Genomic DNA, 20,411 nt, shown 5'->3' on the forward strand with positions numbered 1-20,411 from the left:
TGTTCATAAAACTAAACTTTCTAGTTCTAATAGAAATGCATCTAGATATGATTATTCTAGACATGTTTATTCTAAATCCTTTTATAGAAAGAATATTTATTATCAAAGGAAACCAAAATCCAAATGGATATGGGTTCCTAAGACTAACTCTCATGGACCCGAAAATAGAAAGGGGTCAAATGCTCTGTTTTCTGATTTTGTTGTAGGTACACAACATAAGGAGCAAATGGATATTGGACAGCGGCTGTTCCAAACATATGACTGGAAGGCCGGAGTTATTTTCCACCCTCCAAAATAAGGATGGAGGAACCGTCACCTTTGGTGACAATAACAAGGGAAAAGTGATAGGTATTGGTAATATTGGTAATCCAAAATTTCCCTTGATAGAAAATGTTCTTTTAGTAGATGGTTTAATGCATAATTTAATATCTATCAGTCAATTATGTGATAAAGGTTTTCATGTTTCTTTTGAAAATGATTTATGCTTAATTTCTGATTTTCAATCTAAAAAGATCATTTTTAAAGGTAAAAGAAGAAACAATGTGTATGAACTACATCTAGATGAATTACCCTTTTTTAATGAAAAATGTCTTATTGTTTCAAATGAAATTCAATGGTTATGGCACAAGAGACTTGGACATGTTAACTTTAAAATTATTTCAAAGTTATCCAAGAATGATCTTGTAAGAGGCCTACCTAGAATACCATATAAAAAGAATCACTTATGTGATGTTTGTCAAAGGGGTAAACAAATCAAGAGTTCTTTTAAAGCAAAAGATATAGTTTCAACAAAACGTCTTCTTGAACTTTTACATTTAGATCTATTTGGACCATCTAGAATTCAAAGTTTGAATGGTAGCAAGTATGCTTTTGTCATAGTAGATGATTATTCTCGGTTTACATGAGTGATTTTTCTAAAAAGCAAAAATGATGCTTTTTCAGAATTTTCTAAACTTTGTAGAAGAATTACAAATGAAAAATCTACATCTATTATTAAAATTCGTAGTGATCATGGTGGTGAATTTGAAAATGAATCTTTTCTAAAGTTTTGTGATTTACATGGTATATCTCACAACTTTGCTTTTCCTAGAGCGGCTCCACAAAATGGAGTTGTTGAAAGAAAGAATAGAACTTTGCAAGAATGTGCTAGAACCATGCTTCAAGATAAAAATTTACCAAAATACTTTTGGGCTGAAACAATTAATACAGCATGTTATGTCTTAAATCGTGTTCTTATTCGACCAATTTTACATAAAACATGTTTTGAATTGTATTATGATCGTATACCAAAGATCTCATATTTCAAAATTTTTGGTAGTAAATGTTTCTTGTTAAATACCAAAGATAATCTTGATAAGTTTGATTCAAAATCAGATGAATCAATATTTCTTGGATATTCTTCTAGAAGTAAAGCTTATCGTATTTTCAATAAAAGAACATCTTGTATTGAAGAATCTTTACATATTGCATTTGATGAGAATTGTGAGCAGGTTATACCTCTAAGCGAAGGAGAAGAAGTAATACTTCAAGAAGAACCCTTGATAGAGAGTAATTCTCAAGAAAATATTCCTCTTCAACCGGTTTGGAAAGAAGTTCCTAATCATCTACATGAACAAGTTATTGGTGAAATAAAGAGTGGTGTCCAAACTAGAAGGCAGTTAGAAAAATATATTGCAAATGTTGCTTTCATATCTAAATTAGAACCAAAGAATATCAATGAGGCTTGTGTTGATGAATTTTGTCTTTTGGCCATGTCTGAAGAACTTAACCAATTTACTAGGAATGATGTTTGGGATCTAGTTGATAGACCAAAGGATCATCCGGTAATTGGAACAAGATGGGTCTTCCGAAATAAGCTGGATGAAAATGGTGAAGTCATTCGTAACAAAGCAAGGCTAGTGGCACAAGGCTATAATCAAGAAGAAGGCATAGATTTTGATGAAATCTATGCACTAGTGGCTCGATTAGAGTCAATTCAAATGATGTTTGCTTTTGCTAGTTACATGAACTTCAAGTTATATCAAATTGATGTTAAGAGTGCATTCTTAAATGGATACATCAATGAAGAAGTTTATGAAGAACAACCTCCAGGCTTTGAAAATGAGAAATATCCAGAAAAAGTCTACAAATTGAAAAGAGCTTTGTATGGACTCAAACAAGCACCAAGAGCGTGGTATGAAAGACTACGAAATTTTTTAGAACAATCTGGTTTTTCCATTGGTCGGGTAGACTCCACTTTATTTATTAAAAATCTTAATTCAAATATTCTTATTGTGCAAATTTATGTTGATGACATAATATTTGGTTCTACTAATGATTCTCTCTGTAAAGAATTTGCTAAAGCTATGCAGAAAGAGTTTGAAATGAGCTTGATGGGCAAATTAAACTACTTCCTTGGACTTCAAATAAAGCAAACTGAAGAAGGAATCTTCATCAATCAGGCTAAGTATACAAAAGAACTTCTCAAGAGATTTGGGATGGACTCATCGAAATCAAGAAGGAATCCTATGAGTACAACTACTTCTCTTGATAAAGATGAAAATGGTAAAAGTGTAGATACTAAGCTCTACAGAGGTATGATCGGATCTCTATTATACTTAACTGCTAGTCGACCTGATATTATGTTTAGTGTTTGTATGTGTGCAAGATTTCAAGCTAATCCAAAGGAATCTCATTTAACTGCAGTAAAATAAATTTTCTGTTATTTGAATGATACTTCAGATTTCGGATTGTTTTACCCAAAATCATCTTCCTTTGATTTGGTTTCATATAGTGATGCAGATTTTGAAGGAAGTAAATCTGATCGCAAGAGTACTAGTGGAACTTGTCATTTCTTAGGAAATTCCTTAGTCTCTTGGTTTAGTAAAAAGCAAAATTCAGTATCACTCTCAACAACTGAAGCAGAATATATAGCGGCTAGTTTAGCATGTTCACAAGTACTTTGGATGAAACAGACCTTAAAAGATTTTGGTTTGAATTACTCCACAACAACTATTTATTGTGATAACACTAGTGCTATAAATCTTTCGAAAAATCCTATTCAGCACTCAAGAACTAAGCATATTGAAGTTAGACATCATTTTTTAAGAGATCATGTGTTAAAAGGAGATATTTCGTTAAATTTTATTTCCACTAAAGAACAACATGCCGATATCTTCACTAAACCTCTTAATAATGAAGATTTTATGAGAATTAGGAGAGAACTAGGTATTTGCTCGTTTTTGGATTTATAAAAATGCTGATTTTTGAACAAAATCTCAAAATCGCACTATATTAGTCGACCAATAAAATTCTAGTCGACTGGTGTTTTAAATTTTGGAATGTATCGCACCATATTAGTCGACCGATATATTTCTAGTCGACTGATGATATTTTTAGAATGAGTCGCACATTCTTAGTCGACCGATAAAGATTTAGTCGACTAAAATTTTTTAAAATTTTTAAATGAAGGGACCCGATACCCCTTGGATTTTTGAAACACCCGTTCTTTTTAAAATAAGCATCCTTTCACTTCGTTTTCGTATCTTTTCGTTTTTCTTAAAAACGAAACCCTTAAAAACGAAAATCCCTTTTGGTCTCTTTCCTCTTTCTCTTCCGAAAAACCCTCGGAGTGTCGTTCGATCCCATTTTCGCCAGGATTTTCTTACCGTAACAAGGAGACGCCGGAGTCTTCTGGTCGTGATCTTGAAACGCCGGAATCCTCCTGCAATAACTGGTGCATCTTCAAAACACGCCGGAACCCTCTTGTGTGACAGTGCATTGCCGGAATCCCCTTGTGGTCGACTTCTCCTCTCTGTCAGCCATTGTATCCTCCTCTGGTTCTGTTTTACATCGCCGGACAGCGTTCTACTTCTGCCAGAAATCATTTGGAAGTTGTCATTGTTTTTGGTAACTCTATTTTTTTTAACCATACCTCGTACGAAGTCTGCATCTGCAAAAGGTTTAGGTTCTCCTCCTCCTACACCTTCTTCAAGACATGGTTTTTCACTAAGATTACTTCGCAATCCTCTATGATACTTTTGGATCAATTTCTTCACTTATTTTCTCGTTACAATATAAGAGAATTATTTCCTGGAATTTCACATCTTTTTTATGCTTGTGCAGATACCCTTCACTATCCGTTTCTTATTCACTTGTTTTACACGAATTTACAAATGGATCATGAAACTGGAATTTTGTCCTCTCTTGTTCGTGATGTTGAAATCGAGTTTGATTCGAAATTACTTGGAGAAATTCTTGAAATTTCACCTTCAGACACTCTTTTTTCAACACTATTGAATTGAATGATGAAAGAGTTTTTGAACAAATTCTTCTTCCAGGAGCACCTCACTGTCCTCCTTTCAAAAATACTAATCTTCAAACTCGTGCACGCATTGCTGGACGAATCCTTGCCCACAACGTTCTACCCAAAACTGGTTCTTTTGATTATTATTCCACAGATCTATCTACGGCTCTTTATGTTTTATTTGAAAATATTTTTGTCAACTGGGCCAATGTGTATTTTATAAATTTGTGGAAACAAAAACCATTTCTTCCTTATGGTTGTCTTTTAACCCGTATTTTTAGACATTTCAAAGTTCCTTTATCCAATGAAAAATACATTAAGCAAAAAGAGTTCTTTGATCAAACAATTTTTAAAAGAATGAAAATTAAATATCTGCCTCCTTTAAATGTTGATCAAACTGAACCATCTGATCCTAATGAACCATCAATCTCTGAACCTTCACCTTCTGCGACACCTTCATCTCATGCAAAAAGAAAGAAATTTTCGACAAGTCAAGACCATGATGAAGTTATGCAGAGACTAGAAGCTTTAGAGTTGCATCAACATACTTTTCATGAAGATGTGACTCAACAACTATCTTCGATTCAGAAAGAGATTACCTCAATCAAGGATTTGCTCAACTCACTTTTCTAAACTTTGTTGTCTGAACTTTCATACTTTATGGGTTGTAATATTTTAAACTTGTATCTCTATTTTGCTTATGCTATTCCTGCCCTTACTCTTTTTTATTCTGACAAAGGGGGAGAAAAAGATGATAGCAATTACATTGAAATTGCAGGAGATCTTGCATGAGAAATGCAAAATTAAGAGAAAAAGAAAGCTTTGAATGAATGTATTTCTAAATGCATGAAGAAATGATGAATGGAAATGCAAACCAATCAATATGTGATATATGTGCTTTAAATGTGCTAACTTTTAATGTTTTGCAGCATATTGATAGGGGGAGTAAAATCTCCATCTATGCATCTAAATGCTTCATCTTTGATTAAGTTTGTCATCATCAAAAAGGGGGAGATTGTTACGACATTGAAGTCATACGATACTTCAAGTACAAGGTTTTGATGATGAGCAAGTGGAATCAACTGCATTTCAGCTAAGGCTATGAAGAAATTGAAGAATTCGATGAAGAATCTTTGAAGACTAGTGTGCAAATGTTTAATTCATTAAAAGTCTTAGATTCTTGTAAGAGCCTTACTTAGAGTGCATATTTAGGTTGCATTTCACCTTAAAAGTCTTTAGAAAAACTTTTCTAAAAAGAACCGTCATGAAAATCTTTTTAGAAAACTCTTTTCTTAAATTTTCATGTTTATTAGTCGACCAATAGACTTACCAGTCGACTAATCCTTTCGCGCCATATTTTCTAAAAAGTCATTTTTGTCAAATTAGTCGACCGAAGGTTTTATCAGTCGACTGGACAGAATGTCTGTTTTTTGGAAAATTAGCAGCAGTCGACTAATGGTTTTATCAGTCGACTGAACAGAACATGTGTTTTCTGAAAATTTAGCAGCAGTCGACTAATGTTTTTTATCAGTCGACCGAACAGAATGTTTGTTTTTCAGAAGATTTTAGCAGCAGTCGACTAAAAGGTTTTTCAGTCTACTGATGATATTATCAGTCGACTAACTTTTCTCAAGTCGACTAAGTTTCAAAAGTTCAGATTTTCAAACGGATCGATTAACAGATCAGTCGACTGACGATAACTGTCATTCTACTAATAACTAACTATTAGTCGACTAATTGATGTTTCAGTCGACTAATTTTGCCGTTTTCCTGAAACTTCAAAAAGGCGTGTCTTTTTATTTTTCAAACGTTTTGATCGTTCGAAATGGACAGTTTTGATACCCTTTCATACCCTCAACGTATGGAAAACTTTAACTATAAATATGAGTGCATTGTACACTCAAAAACAAGAAGAATTCAATAGATTTGAATCATTTACTTATTGCTTTTCACTCCTATTCATTCAAGTATTTGTTTTCTCACTCACGTGATATTTTCACTTCAGTTTTTTTCACTCAAATCACTTTGAGAGATAGTGAATTCGTGAGTAGAGTATTTCAACAACCTCAAAAGCCAATAGCATCTTATTTGCATTCAAAAGGAAGGCTCATAGGTTGTATTGTAAGTTGTTATTTCTTTTCTGTAAAAAGAAGGACTCCTTGGTGTAAAGGAGTTGTTTGCTTTCAGTAGGGTTGTTACTGAAAGTGGGACCAATTATGGTCTGTGTAATCTTGTAGTTTACAAGGTTGATAGTGGAAATCTCAAGCGGGTTTTGCTTGGGGACTGGATGTAGGTCGGGTTAGACCGAACCAGGATAAAATCTTGTGTTCTTTGTGTGTTTGCTTTGAGATTTGCAAAATCATTAAATATTCCGCAGATTTTTTTTTTAAAAGCACTATTCACCCCCCTCTAGTGCTCGTTGCCTCGATCCTAGTGCACTTTCACTAAATATCGTTTTCATTCAAAACACATAGTATGAGCATCAATTCTTAGTAAATCGGCCATACCCGACACATATATGGGGTTGGAATCTCGAAAAAAATACTTTGAAAAAAAACTAAAAGACCCATTTAGCATGTTTCCATCACCTCTATATGTAGAGAGAGATCCTGTGGATTTTATGAGTGTCATGGCTATGGCTATGAGATCCATCAGTTTCTGTCATCGCCCCAAAGGGGTTTGGCGTAGTGGCAGATAGGCGAGTGGTCTAGGTAGGCCTCTAACCCTAGTGATGGTTTTTTTGGAGAGGGTGTTGTGTGTTCTCCCTTGAAGATGCATTGTTTGTTACAGTGCGTGTTCGGGGGTCCGAATGAGTGCCACATATATAAGCATGTGGGGGCTCGTATCCTCGTGTGTGTCGGCATCACTTAGCATCGGAGTCCGGTGCGGTTGCAAAGACTTAAGTACCCTTTCCTGCCATTTCGCTATGAAATAATGGTTTGAGAAAAGGACAAAAATGTCATCCATTTCGAAAATGGATGATGATCTTAACTCTTCAAAAAGTCCAAACATTTCATTTTTGCCCTAAGCAGTAAACTCCTATGCTGCCAGCAGATCACCCTTTGACGATGCACCATCTGTTGTAACAGGAGCTCCCTTTGACGATGCACCCTTTATCGTCATTTGCTGCCACTGGAGCACCCTTTGCCGTCGTCTCGAGTCCAGGTCCCCGCCTTGGTTTTTAGCTTGTGTTACAACACATTGTCGCCTTCTCGTTCCTACTTGTGTTACAAAATATTCTCGGGTTCGTTCCTATCTCGTGGAGATAACTATAAATCGATCGACTGGTTCGATCATTGGTGGGTGTCATAGGGGCATTTGTCGGCCATCTCTTTTTACAGTATTCTCTTCTTTTTTGTTTTCGTTAGGCAGTATGAAAAAAAACAATAATGCACAAACATTCCAACAAGTGCCATTAAGGCATCGTGAGTACCTTTCCATGTCATTATGTTATTATTGAAGAATGTATGTCATTGTGAGTGCCATTAAGGTGTTGTTTTGTTATTGCAGGTGGATGTTGTCTTTTGATGGTTGGAAAATTAAAGATATTTGTAAGATGCTGGGGCCTGTTGACAAGAATGTTTGGTTACAGATGCGATGAAGGGTCACTACCCCATCCAGTATCATCCATTCACTCAGTATATGCAATGTATCACAAATCGCAACTGTAGTAACATACTACCGATTTGTGAGATATTGTTTTGTTTGTTAATATCGATTTGTAAGCTATTATGCTGAATTTTCGTATCAATTTGTAATATATTTTGTGATATGCATATCGATTTATAAGATATCATGTGTTTTGTAGTGTAGATTTATAAGCTATTATGTTGAATTGCCATATTGATTTGTAATATATTATGCGATATATATATTGATTTGTAAGATATTATGTGTTTTCTAGTATCGATTTGTAAAATATTTGTAGAAAGAATTTTAAAACATGTGCATGCAGAAATACATTGTTGCGCGCCTGCGGTGGGGATTTTCGTATTCAAATCGCTTCTCATTTAGAGATTTCTATTGAAATTGCTTCACAGCGTTATAGATATAATTAAATTGTTGTCACGTGAATCGTTATCATCAATACACATATACGACAAATCATTTCTTTCATTGGCATGGTAAATAACAACTTGATGCATAATATAAGCAAATAACAAATTGTTGTTGCTTTTATACTGTGATTCATTCAATCGTTTCTTTGACTTGCTTAACCTTATCGGTATCTGTTGTTATATGCATCTTGAATAAATCATAATAAACGTATGTGCTGGCTAATACAAATTGATATCTTGCTTATGACAGTGGTGAGCTTATCATCTAGTTGCAGTGAAGATGATCTATCTCAATCATTGAAAAGTTATGGAGAAGTGAACATCAGTACTAATGACGCACCTGAAGAAGTGAACATGTGTACTAATGATGCATATGATAAGAAGGGTGAAGACATTGGATTCACTCTTGACTTGAATGTTCCAGCAGAAGAAATGCAATTCGATAATGAGATAGATGATCATTACAATACACTTCATAAAGGTGCAGACACTGGGAATATACATGATAGTACACTTGACTCTATTCCCGTAGAAGGAATGCAGTTTAACAATGAGGAAGCTGCATATAAATTTTACATTGATTATGCTTTAAAACTTGACTTCAGTGTTAGAAAGTATTCTTGGTCAAAAAATGCGCAGGGTGTCATGGTGAGAAAGACATGTTTCTTCTAAGAAATGTTGAAAGAAGTCAAGTGGAAATCCAACAAGGAGCAAGTCAGATTCAAGATGTGGATGTCCAGCGAGAATGGTGTTAAGAAGACTTCTGAATGAAAAATATGTAGTTCATACTTTAATCAATGATCATAACCATGAATTAACAGCTTTATTTATGACTCCTATGTTAAGGTCACATCGAAAAGTAATTAAAATACATGCTGAAATAGCTGATAGTGCCAACATTGCACCAAGGAAGACATACAATTTATGCGCACACATAGATGGTGGTCGCAAGAATGTGTCATTCACACCTATAGATCTAAGAAACCACTTGAAAAGGAAGAGGACATATAACATAAAGAATTGAGAAATATGTTCTTTGGTTGACTACTTACAGAAGAAATCAAGCATTGACCCTAGTTTCTTTAGTGCAATGCAACTGGATGAAGATGGATATGCTGTGAATATGTTTTGGGCAGATTCAAAGTCAAGAGTAGATTATGAATGTTTCAATGATGTGTTTGTTTTTTATACGACAATGAAGATTAATACTGAATTGTGGCCATTTGCGCAGTTTGTCGAAGTGAACCATCATTCACAAAGTTGTATATTAGGTGACACTTTTTTGTATGACCAGACCAAGGAAAGCTTTGAGTAGTTGTTTAGAGTATTTACATAGGCATGGGAAGCAACCTGAAGTTGTACTTACAGATGGTGATCACGCAATTGCGGTTGCAGTGTCTCATGTATGGCCATATGCACATCATCGCCTATGTTTGTGGCATATCTTTCAAAATGCAGCAAAAAACATATGACACATATTTAATTAGAAGACAGGGTTTGACAACAAGTTTATAAGGTGTGTACTTGAGAGCGTAGACAATGTCACCTTTATATCTGATTGGGAGGAAATGATTCAGATGTACGACCTTGAAGACTGTGTGTGGTTACAAAATTTATATGCAGAAAAAGAGAAGTGGGTATTGGCATATGGAAGACAATACTTTTGTGCAAGTATGATAAGCACACAAAGAGCTGAATCTATGCATGTCACACTGAAGAAAACCTTATGTTCATGTTTAACAATATTTTGCTTCATAGAACAATATGAATTATTTGTAGACGGTCTTACACAGAATGAGCTTGAATAAGATGTGAAATGCTTCAATACACGCCCTGTAACTTTGGGCATGAAAATATTGATGCGACCTGCAGATCTGTATACACTAACTGTATTTGAATGGATTAAAAAGGAGGTTATACAGGTCATGAATTGCAACATAGAAGGACGCTTGCAAACCAAGAATATGCACAAATACCATATTGTATAGGAGGGCAAAGAGCATCCAAAAAGGCAAGAAGCACATGTTACGTACAATGTTAACAACAGAACAATTGAATGTACGTGCAAAATATATGAATTCAAAGGTATTTTATGTTGTCATGCATTAAAGGCACTTAATCAAGAGAAGATACAAGAAATACCAATGTACAAATCATTGTAGAAATTTAGCATTTATAAGTACATATCGTTGAAATGTTTGGCCTTCATAAGAACAAATTGTGCTAACTGTTTTTCGACGCCCAGAAGGTGGATAGGTACAAATCGATTTGTTTCAGTATGAAAGTAGGTGTTATTTAGCATGAATAGTACAACCAGTTGTAAGATTTAGCATTCATATTTACAAATCGATTTGTTTGCATAACGAAACCTTACACGAAACTCACCGAAACGATACGAGTTTTGGTAATCTGACAGTGGAGGAGAAACACCTAGAAGGTAGATGCAGCCGATGGTGGCAACGATAATGCCAATGCGCAGACGACGACAAAGGATGCTCTAACGACAGCAGACGATGACAAAGGATACTTCGACGGCAACATACGATGGCAAAGGGTGCTCTGGTGGCAGCAGACGATGACAAAGGGTGCATCGTCAAAGAGAGCTCCTGTTACAGCAGATGGTGCAAAAGTTTACTACTTAGGGCGAAAATGAAACGTTTGGACTTTAAAGAGTTAACATCATCCTCGACTTTCTGGATGAAGGACATTTTTATCCTTTTCTTGAACCATCATTTTCCTTTTTTGGATGGACATTTTTGTCCTTTTCTCAAATCGTCATTTCATGGCGAGAATGGCGGGAAAGGGTACTTAAGTCTTTACAATCACATCGGACTCTAACACTAAGTGATGCTGACACACACAAGGATACAAGCCCCACATGCTTATATACACGACGCTCATTCAGACCCCGAACACGCATTGTAGCAAACAATGCATCTTAGAGGGAGGACATATAACCTTTGATTTGGTTTTCCTGTGTAAACAAAAAAATGAACGTTTCTATCGTCACCCCTACATGGGATGACATCTTGAGCCCTTAGTGCTTGTCATCTCTCTATGCGTCTATATATATACAATGATGAGATAATCAATTCTATTCATCTCTCTCTCTCCGTGCATTCCTCATCTCTAATTATCTGTGTGTATACGAGAACTGTGGCACCACAACCGAGCAGACGATGACCAACACCACCTGCTCAGCAAAAGACCTGGTGCCGCTCCTGGGCGGCATGCCCAATGCCACCGCAGCCACAGAGTTCATCTGTGGCAGCATCCAAACCCAGTACACCACCAACACTTACACCATCAACAACATCTACTTGTTGTTTTCGGCGTACCTAGTGTTCGCCATGCTCTGCGCCGGTTTCGTCCGCGCCAAGAACAGCATGAACATCATGCTAACCAAGGTCCTGGACGGCGCCACAGGCGCGGTCTTCTACCTCCTGTTCGGATACGCCTTCGGTTACCCAAGCAACAGCTTCATTGAAACCCACTACTTTGGCCTCAAGTCCTACCCGAACATCAACTACGACTACAACAACTTCCTCTACCAGTGGGCCTTCCCCATAGCCACCGCCGGCATCACCAGCGACTCCATCGCCGAGCGCACCAAGTTCGTCACCTACCTCATCTACTCAGCACTTTTGACGAGTTTCGCCTACGCCGTCGCTTCCCACTGGTTCTGGTCCAACAACGGCTAGGCCATTGACTTTAACACGAACAACCTCCTCTTCGGTACCTGTGTCATCGACTTCACCATCTTTGGAGTGATGCACGTCATCGGAGGGATTGCCGGTTTCTAGGGAGCCCTCATCGAGGGCCCCCGTATCCGCTGGTTCAACACCGAAGGCCAACCCAATGCCATCAGTGGCCACAACCCCACTCTCGTCATTCTCAACACCTTCATCCTCTGGTTCAGCTGGTACAGCTTCAACCCCGGCTCCTTCAACACCATCCTCCTCCCCTACGGCAACGGCCAATGGAGCGCCCATCGGCCACACAACACTCACCACCACCCTAGACGGCTGCACTGCGGCGCTCACCACTCTCTTTGCCAAGGGCCTGCTCTCTGGCCATTGGAACGTCATTGCCGTCTGCAACGGGCTGTTTGGCGGGTTCGCGACCATCACCTCCGATTGCTCTGTCATCGAGCAGTGGGCTGCCATCATTTGTGGCTTCATCTATGTGTGGGTTCTCATCCGCTGGGGGTCGCACAACTGCACGATGGATGCGGGGCATGGGGTTTCATCTTCATCGGCCTCTTTGCCAACCAACAATACATCAATGAGGTCTATACCAACAAGACCGACAATGTTGGTTTTTTGTTCTCCACAAAATAACTTGCAAAATATTTAAGATAGAGAAAAGAATGAGACATATTTGAAAAGAGAAAAGGCAACACACATGATATATCTCAAAAACTGCATAGAGACTCTATCACCATCCACTACTTGACACACATAACCACTACTCAACACATGTGGCTACTACTTCATCTTTTACGTAACCAAAAACCACAATTCCTAGAGAGTAGAAACTGCACCAACCTACCATTCTAGTTCATACTTTTTAGCATTCACTACACTACCCTTAATCAACCACAACTCCACCATCATGCCATTACATGGTAACACCCTACATATATGAACATCAACCCACATTTTCTCCTCCTTGATGTGAGAACCCAAATACACCCAATGACTCTCTAAACTTAATAAACTTTTTATATGTTAAAAATTTGGTGAAACCATTTGCAAGTTGGTCATTGGTGCTACAATACTTGACTGTAATTGCTTCGTTTGCTATAGCTTCACGAATGAAATGATGTTTGAGTTCTATATGTTTCGTCCTTCCATGTAGCATTGGATTTTTTACCATAGAAATAGTAGCTTTATTATCACAAAATATTTTTGTTGCTTGCAATTGTTTGACTTGTATGTCGTCAAGGACTCACCTCATCCAAATCACTTGGCAACTACTACATATTATGCTTCAAAGAACGATAATGCTACCAAACTTTGTTTTTTGAACTCCAAGATACGGTGCCTGATCCAAGTGTGAATACAAAGCCACTTATACTCTTCCTATCCTTTATCCCCAATCACTATCAGAAAAACCATACGAATTAAAATTAATGACTGATTTAAACCAAATACCAAAATCTGAGGTTCCTCTGATGTAGTGAAAGATTCTTTTTGCAGTCCCAAGATGATAAACGGTTGGCTTATGCATAAACATGAAAACTAACCCAACTGCAAACAAAATGTCAGGCCATGTATGTGTTAAATACATTAGGCTGCCCACCAAACTTCTAAAGTATGTTTCATTTGTTATAGCTGTCCCATCTTCAATTTTGAGCTTTTCACCTGCATTCATGGGAGTTAAACTGCTTTTGCAATTTTTTATATTGAACTTATTAAGTAGTCCTTCTGCATATTTTTTTTGGGAGACAAATATTATATCATTAATCTGACTTGAAGACCCAAAAAATAGTGCAAATGCCCTAAATCAGTCATTTCAAACTCTTTCATCATTTTCATCTTACTGACCACAAAGTTTCTTTTAAGAGCCGGTATATATGATATCATCTACATACACACACAACCAAAATTTCATTGTTTTCTACTTTAATATATAATATGGGTTCATTTTCACTTTTATGAAAATAATTTTGGTGAAAATAAGCATCAAACTGGTTGTACCAAGCTCGAAGAGTTTGTTTAAGACCATATAATGCTTTCCTTAACTTGTATACTTTCTTTTCTTGGCCTACAACAACAAAATTTTGGAGTTGTTTCACATAAACATCTTCATTCAAATACCCATTTAAGAAAGACGATTTAACATCAAGTTGATAAACTTCTCATTTCTTTTGTGTGGCTACCACTAGGATTATTCTAATAGTTTCAAACCTTGCTACGGGAGAATATGTTTCAAAAAAATCAACTCCATATTTTTGAACATATCCCTTAACTACCAACCTGGATTTATATTTTTTCACATTTCCATTTTTATCATATTTCACCTTGTAAACCCATTTCAAACCAATAGGACTCTTTCCAAGTGGTAATTATGTCAATTCCCAAGTTTTGTTTTTTTTAATAGCCTCATTTCTTCTTTCATAGATTCTCTCCAATTTACATTCTCACAAGCATCCTCATAATTTAAAGGTTCAACTATCATAAGGGCAAAGGCACACTTGTAAATGTCTTCAAGAGAACATACCTTTTTAGATGGTGTATCACCATCAACTTCTATTGAGCCTTTCCCTTTATTGTAAAACAGTGATTCCCTTGGCATAGATGTGGACTCATCATCAATGGAGGCTTGATCTTCTTTGCTTTGTCCAAATGCATCTTCATCAAATACTAAGTATTTGGCTTCTTCTTTACTCCATTCTCATTTGTTATTTTCATCAAAGGCTACATCACGATAAACAATTAACTTCTTTAAACTAGGGTTATATAACCGATAACCCTTGGATTCATCACTATAGCCAACAAAAATGCACTTTTCACTCTTTTTGTCTAATTTAGAACGATCACTTGAGTCAATTAGTGCATGTGCAATACATCCAAAAATTTACAAATTACTTACATTGGGCCTTCTTTTGTTCCATGCTTCATATGGTGTTTTGTTCCTCACAACCTTTGTTGGTAATATATTCAATAGATGCACTGAAGTAGCTACTACTTCTGCCCAAAAGTTCAAAGGCAGTTGGTTTACACTTAGCATGCTTCTAGCTATTTTCACCATTGTTTTATTCTTTCTTCCAACGACACCATTCTGTTGAGAAATCTTTCTTACTATCAACTGCTTGTGGATTCCATTTTCCTTACAAAATTTGCCAAAATTATCAGACAAAAATTCCCCCCTCCTCCTCTATCTGTGCTTAAAATTTTGATAATACAATCACTTTCTTTTTCAACAAAAACCTTGAAATCTTTAAATTTCTCAATGGTTTCAGACTTATGAGAGAGAAAATAGATACAACTCATACAAGAAAAACCATCAGTGAATAATAAAAGATATTTACTATTATTCATTGATGGCGTCCTCATTGGCCCACACAAATCCACATGTACTAACTCCAATGACCTACGAGCCCTCCATCCATTTCCAACTGAAAATGACATTTGATGTTGTTTTCCATAAACATATCCTTCACATATATTTTTTGAGGATATAATCGGAGGCAGCCCAAATACCATTTTCTTTTCACCAAAAAGTTTTAAACCATTAAAATGCAAATGACCAATCAAGTGTCATAGTGTAGATGTATCATCAATATTAGTAACCAAGGCATGATGATCAAAACATGAAGGTTCAAGAGGAAACATACGATTTTGTGCCATACGAACATTGTCTAACAACTTCTCATCATTTTTTCACATGCATCATTTTTTAAAACAATGGAACAACCATTTTGTATAAGTTGACCCACACTTAGTAGGTTTTGTGTCAAACCAGGTACATAATATACATCTTTGATAAACTTTTACCCACAATCTAAACTTGATTGTTATTGCCAAGACAAACTTTCAGCTTTGCGAACTCATCAATGCTTTTGAACAAACTTTTCTCACCAATCATGTGGTTGCTACAACCACTATCCAAAAGTCACACATATTGACTACTAAAATTTAAATTTGCGCTAGGGAGAAAGACATTGTTGTCTTCCTCCACAAAGTTTGTTTGTTGTTTTGCCTTCTCAAAACAATTTTCTTCTAAATGACCAAACCTTTTACAAAAGAAGCAGTATTTACCTTTGAAATGTTGGTTGCTTTGATTAATTTTTTTTGCATTGTTGTTTTTTGGTACTTTGACCTTCCACGTCATCTTCTTCTACCACGATAGCCACCTCGGTAACCTCCTCCTCCTTGACCTCTGTTGTCATTTTTTTTATCACTATTGCTTGCTTTTTTGTTATCAATTTTGGATGCAAATACATGTTTAGTCACATTTTTTTTACCCATGTTCATTCGCTATTCATGTGTCAATAATGAGCCCATTAATTCATTCAAGGTATAAACTTAAAGATCATTAGATTCCTCTATGGCGGTAACTACATGATCAAACTTATGTGGCAAACTTTTTAACACCTTTTCAACTATCTTTTGATCAGCAATACATTCTCCAAAGGTTCTCATTTGATTAGCAATAATAGCAAGCCTTGAAAAAAATTTGAATCGACTCACCGCCTTTCATAGAAAATGTTTTAAATTCTCTACTTAGTGTTTGGAGCTTGCCTATGGTGATCTTCTTGTCACCATAAAATTCTTGCTTTAGTATGGTCCATGCCTCCTTTGATTTTATCGCATTTGCAATTCTAAAAAATATGACATCTGTCATGGCTTGTTGCAACACCAACAATGCCTTAGCATCCTTCTTGAGACTTTCTTTGGCATTACTTTTTTCTTCAATTTTCTCCCCTGATTTGGAGGTCTCTGCTTCTGTATAACCATTTTCAACAATATCCCATAAATCTTGTGAAAGAAAAAAAGTTTTCATTTTTATGCTCTAAAATTCATAATTTTTATCATTAAAATTTTATAGCAAGGACTATGATAAATTCAACGTATTTTAGGGATGGCAGTGGACCGGGGCGGGGGACAATGTCTCCACCCCCGCCCCGTCTCTAAAATGTAACCTTCATCCCCGGTCCACCCCCGTGACAGGGGAGACTTTGGACCTCCACCCCCGCCCCGTCTCAACATTCTAATCTCCGCCCCTGCCTCGTCCCCGTCCCCGTCCCCGCTTCCAACATTTTTTGAATGTTGGAAATATGTTTCATAGCTAAAACACTTTGCACAGTCACAAGAAATGTGTTCCCTTTACATGGGAAACTTGCTTTTCTGTTGCATGGAAAATACATTTCCCTTTGTATGGGGGAAATATTTTTCTCCAAAATTTCTTAGAATTTCTCAAACATTTCAGAAATGATGCATTCAACATTCAAAAAAGGGTTTCATGAGAAAAGTTGCATCAAAGGCATTAAAAGTAAATATGGAAACTGCTTCATCAAATAATATGCCAAGGAACAGTGAAAATTGCATTGACCAAATATCTCAAGAGATAATAATCCAATCTATTAAAGAACAATTTTCAATTTGACCAAGACAATGCCCATGGATGCAAGGGACAAAAGTTTGATGCTGAGTAAAGAAGATATCCTAAAGCACAGTAAACAAAAATAAAAAAAGAAATCAATTCAAAGTACAAACCTTCTTAAGCTTCTGTAGAATGGATTCTTCATAAGCATGGAACCCAGCACCAACAAGATTGGAAAGCTCTGAAAGATTATCAACCTCGTCTGACTTCTTCTCAAAAGGGCTCAATGAAACAGTTGCAATAGGGAAAAGAGGGCGAACGCACAGAGCGTTTAAATTATCAAAGCAGGAAAGAAAAAAGAAAAGAGAGAGAAGATGACACCACAGAGGAGGCTCACGGCAGTGGCACAAGGCAGCGGCAGAGATGGAAGGAGGGAGAGATGGTGCCGGCCAACGGTGGTCGGTGTCGGCAAACGGTGGTCGGCGACGGCCCGACTCCAACGATAATGCAGATGAGATGGGGAAGAGGAAGACGCGACGGCCCGGCTCGACGGCTCTAGGGTTAGGAACTTAGGGAGTTAGGGTTAGTAAACAGTAAGAGAAAAATATAAAGGGTTGGGGGCGGGGATGGGGCGGGGGCGGGGGAACGTGCAAGTCCATCCCCGCCTCCATCCCCTCACGGGGATGAATTTTAACCTCCATCGCCATTTCATGCCCTCCATCCCCGGTCCAAACGGGGCGAGGCGGGGCGGGGCCTCGCTTTCCCCCGGTCCACTGCCATCCCTAACGTATTTGGGTTAGTAGCCATTTGCCTTACCTCACTTCAACCCTCTTACCAAAGACTACTTGCACCAATGGGCTCTTCCTTTTTCTGATCGAAACTTGACTGCTTTGATACTATAACTTGTTGATTTTTTGTTCTTCACAAAATAACCTGCGAAATGTTTAAGATAAAAAAAAGAAGAAGACATATTTGAAAAAAGGAAAGGTAATATACATGATATATCTCAAAAATTGCATATATATATATATATATATATATATATATATATATATATATATATATATATATATATATATATATATATATTTCATCATCATCCGCTACTTCACACACACACGTAACCAAAAACCATCATTCCTAGAAAGCATGAACTACACCAACCCACTATTTCACTTCCTACTTTTTAGCATCCACTGCACTATCCTTAACCAACCACAACTCCACCATTATGCCACTACATGGTGACACCCTAAACATCAACCCTCAGACATGCCCTATGATTGGTTCATGGGTGGTGATGGTAAGCTCCTGGCTGCAAATTTGATCTTGATATTGACGCTAGTTGGGTGGGTGAGCGCCATCAAGGGTCCACTCATTTGGGTTCTGCACAAGCTTTACTTGCTCAGGGTCTCCGAAGAGCATGAGGTTGATGGGCTGGACATGACCCTCCACGGTTGGGAAGGGTGAGGGCGCGAAAAAGTGCAAGATTGAGCTGACGCCCACACACGCCTAACGCAACCGATCGAGTCTCTTTCTCTGCCTTGTGGTGTTTTCTTTGATTTGCGTGACCTTCTCTTGTATATGACTTGTTTGTAATCTCTCTCTCTCTCTCTCTCTCTCTCTCTCTCTCTTGAGGAAGAGTGGGGGGATTTTGATTGCCCACAGATGTGAAAATTTTGCTCTGTGGCCTTAATTTCTGGTTTGTTCTCTTCTGAATGGTGAGATGCCGTTTTTCTGGGAAACAGACTTTCTAAAGGAATAAGATTTTCTTGCTTTCACTGTCTCGTACATGGTTTTCACCAAAGGGAAACTTTGGTCTTTTCTTTGTGGAATTGTTGATGGTTGTTTGCTTTTTTATTTTTGAGGTAGGCGGAGGAAAGAACCCTGACTGACCCCAGGCCTCCGGTTGATAAAACCCTAGAGATAATCCTTGTCCACGAGGACAATACAGGGCAGATCAAGGCAGGATCAGGTGCATTCACATTGCACAAACGCAATGTGCCGCTGCAGATGATCACCCTTCGTCTTCTGTTGTACAGCCTGTCAGAGTGGGGCTCAACAGCAGATGGATGGTGATGAGTAGTAGTGGCACATTGCAATTGATTGCACCTGATCTCAACACAAGCAGATCAGATGCAATGTGACTGTACACTTTTAATGTGCTGCCTGATCGCCCATCATTTGCTGTTGGGCGGGCCAAAACTTCCATGTTTACTAATTTGGGGATTTGCCAAAGTTGTGTTGTGGCCGATAATTCAAGGAGCAGCCTCATTGGCGTAACTAGTAAGTAGGGCTATCAATGGGTCGTTACCTGACCCATCAAAGTATACCAGAACCCACCCAAATAAAAAATTGTCAGGTAAAGAAAATAGAATCTCACACCTGGACCCGCATAATTTTTAAAATTTATTTTAATTAAAAAAACATATAAAATACTCGGTCAGGTTAGATACCTGACAAAAATCATGACCCAAATCCGGCTCACATATTGCTCGGTTCTGGTTCGGGTTGACTAAAAAATTTATTCAGGTCAGCACTTTCCATGCCCATACTCAAGAATTCGGGTCGGGTACCTAATACAAACTGGATCTATTGAGAGCCCTAATAGTAAGGGTTGATCGCAGTCCCATCTAGGGATGGCAGTGGAGCGGGGAAAAAGGGGCCCAGCCCCGCCTCGCACCATTTGGACCGGGGATCAATGGCATGAAACGGGGATGGAGGCGGGGATGAAGGTTAAAATCCATCCCTGTGCGGGATGGAGGTGAGGATGGACTTACGCTGTCAACTTCCCACCCCATCCCTGCCTTGCCTCCCTACAATAGACCAAGGTGAAACGGGGCCCCACCTCCAGAGCCGGACCTGTAAAGAGGCCAATGAGGCTTGGGCCTCAGGGCCCCTGGGCCCAAAAAGATTTTAGGGGCCCATTGTTTGGGTAGTTTATATAAATATTTTATACATTTTTTATTTAATATAATATAAATATTTGGAATATTATATTTGTTTAATGTGAATGC

General features: G+C 37.6%; 1 pseudogene; it reads left to right on the plus strand.

Moving 5' to 3' along the window:
• The first annotated feature begins 11,522 nt into the window (after positions 1 to 11,522).
• LOC149845600 (putative ammonium transporter 1 member 5) lies at positions 11,523 to 19,473 on the plus strand (annotated as a pseudogene).
• Positions 19,474 to 20,411: the final 938 nt, after the last annotated feature.

This window comes from Nuphar pumila, chromosome 2 (assembly GCF_984573655.1).
Source record: "Nuphar pumila chromosome 2, dmNupPumi1.hap1.1, whole genome shotgun sequence".
NCBI lineage: Eukaryota > Viridiplantae > Streptophyta > Magnoliopsida > Nymphaeales > Nymphaeaceae > Nuphar > Nuphar pumila.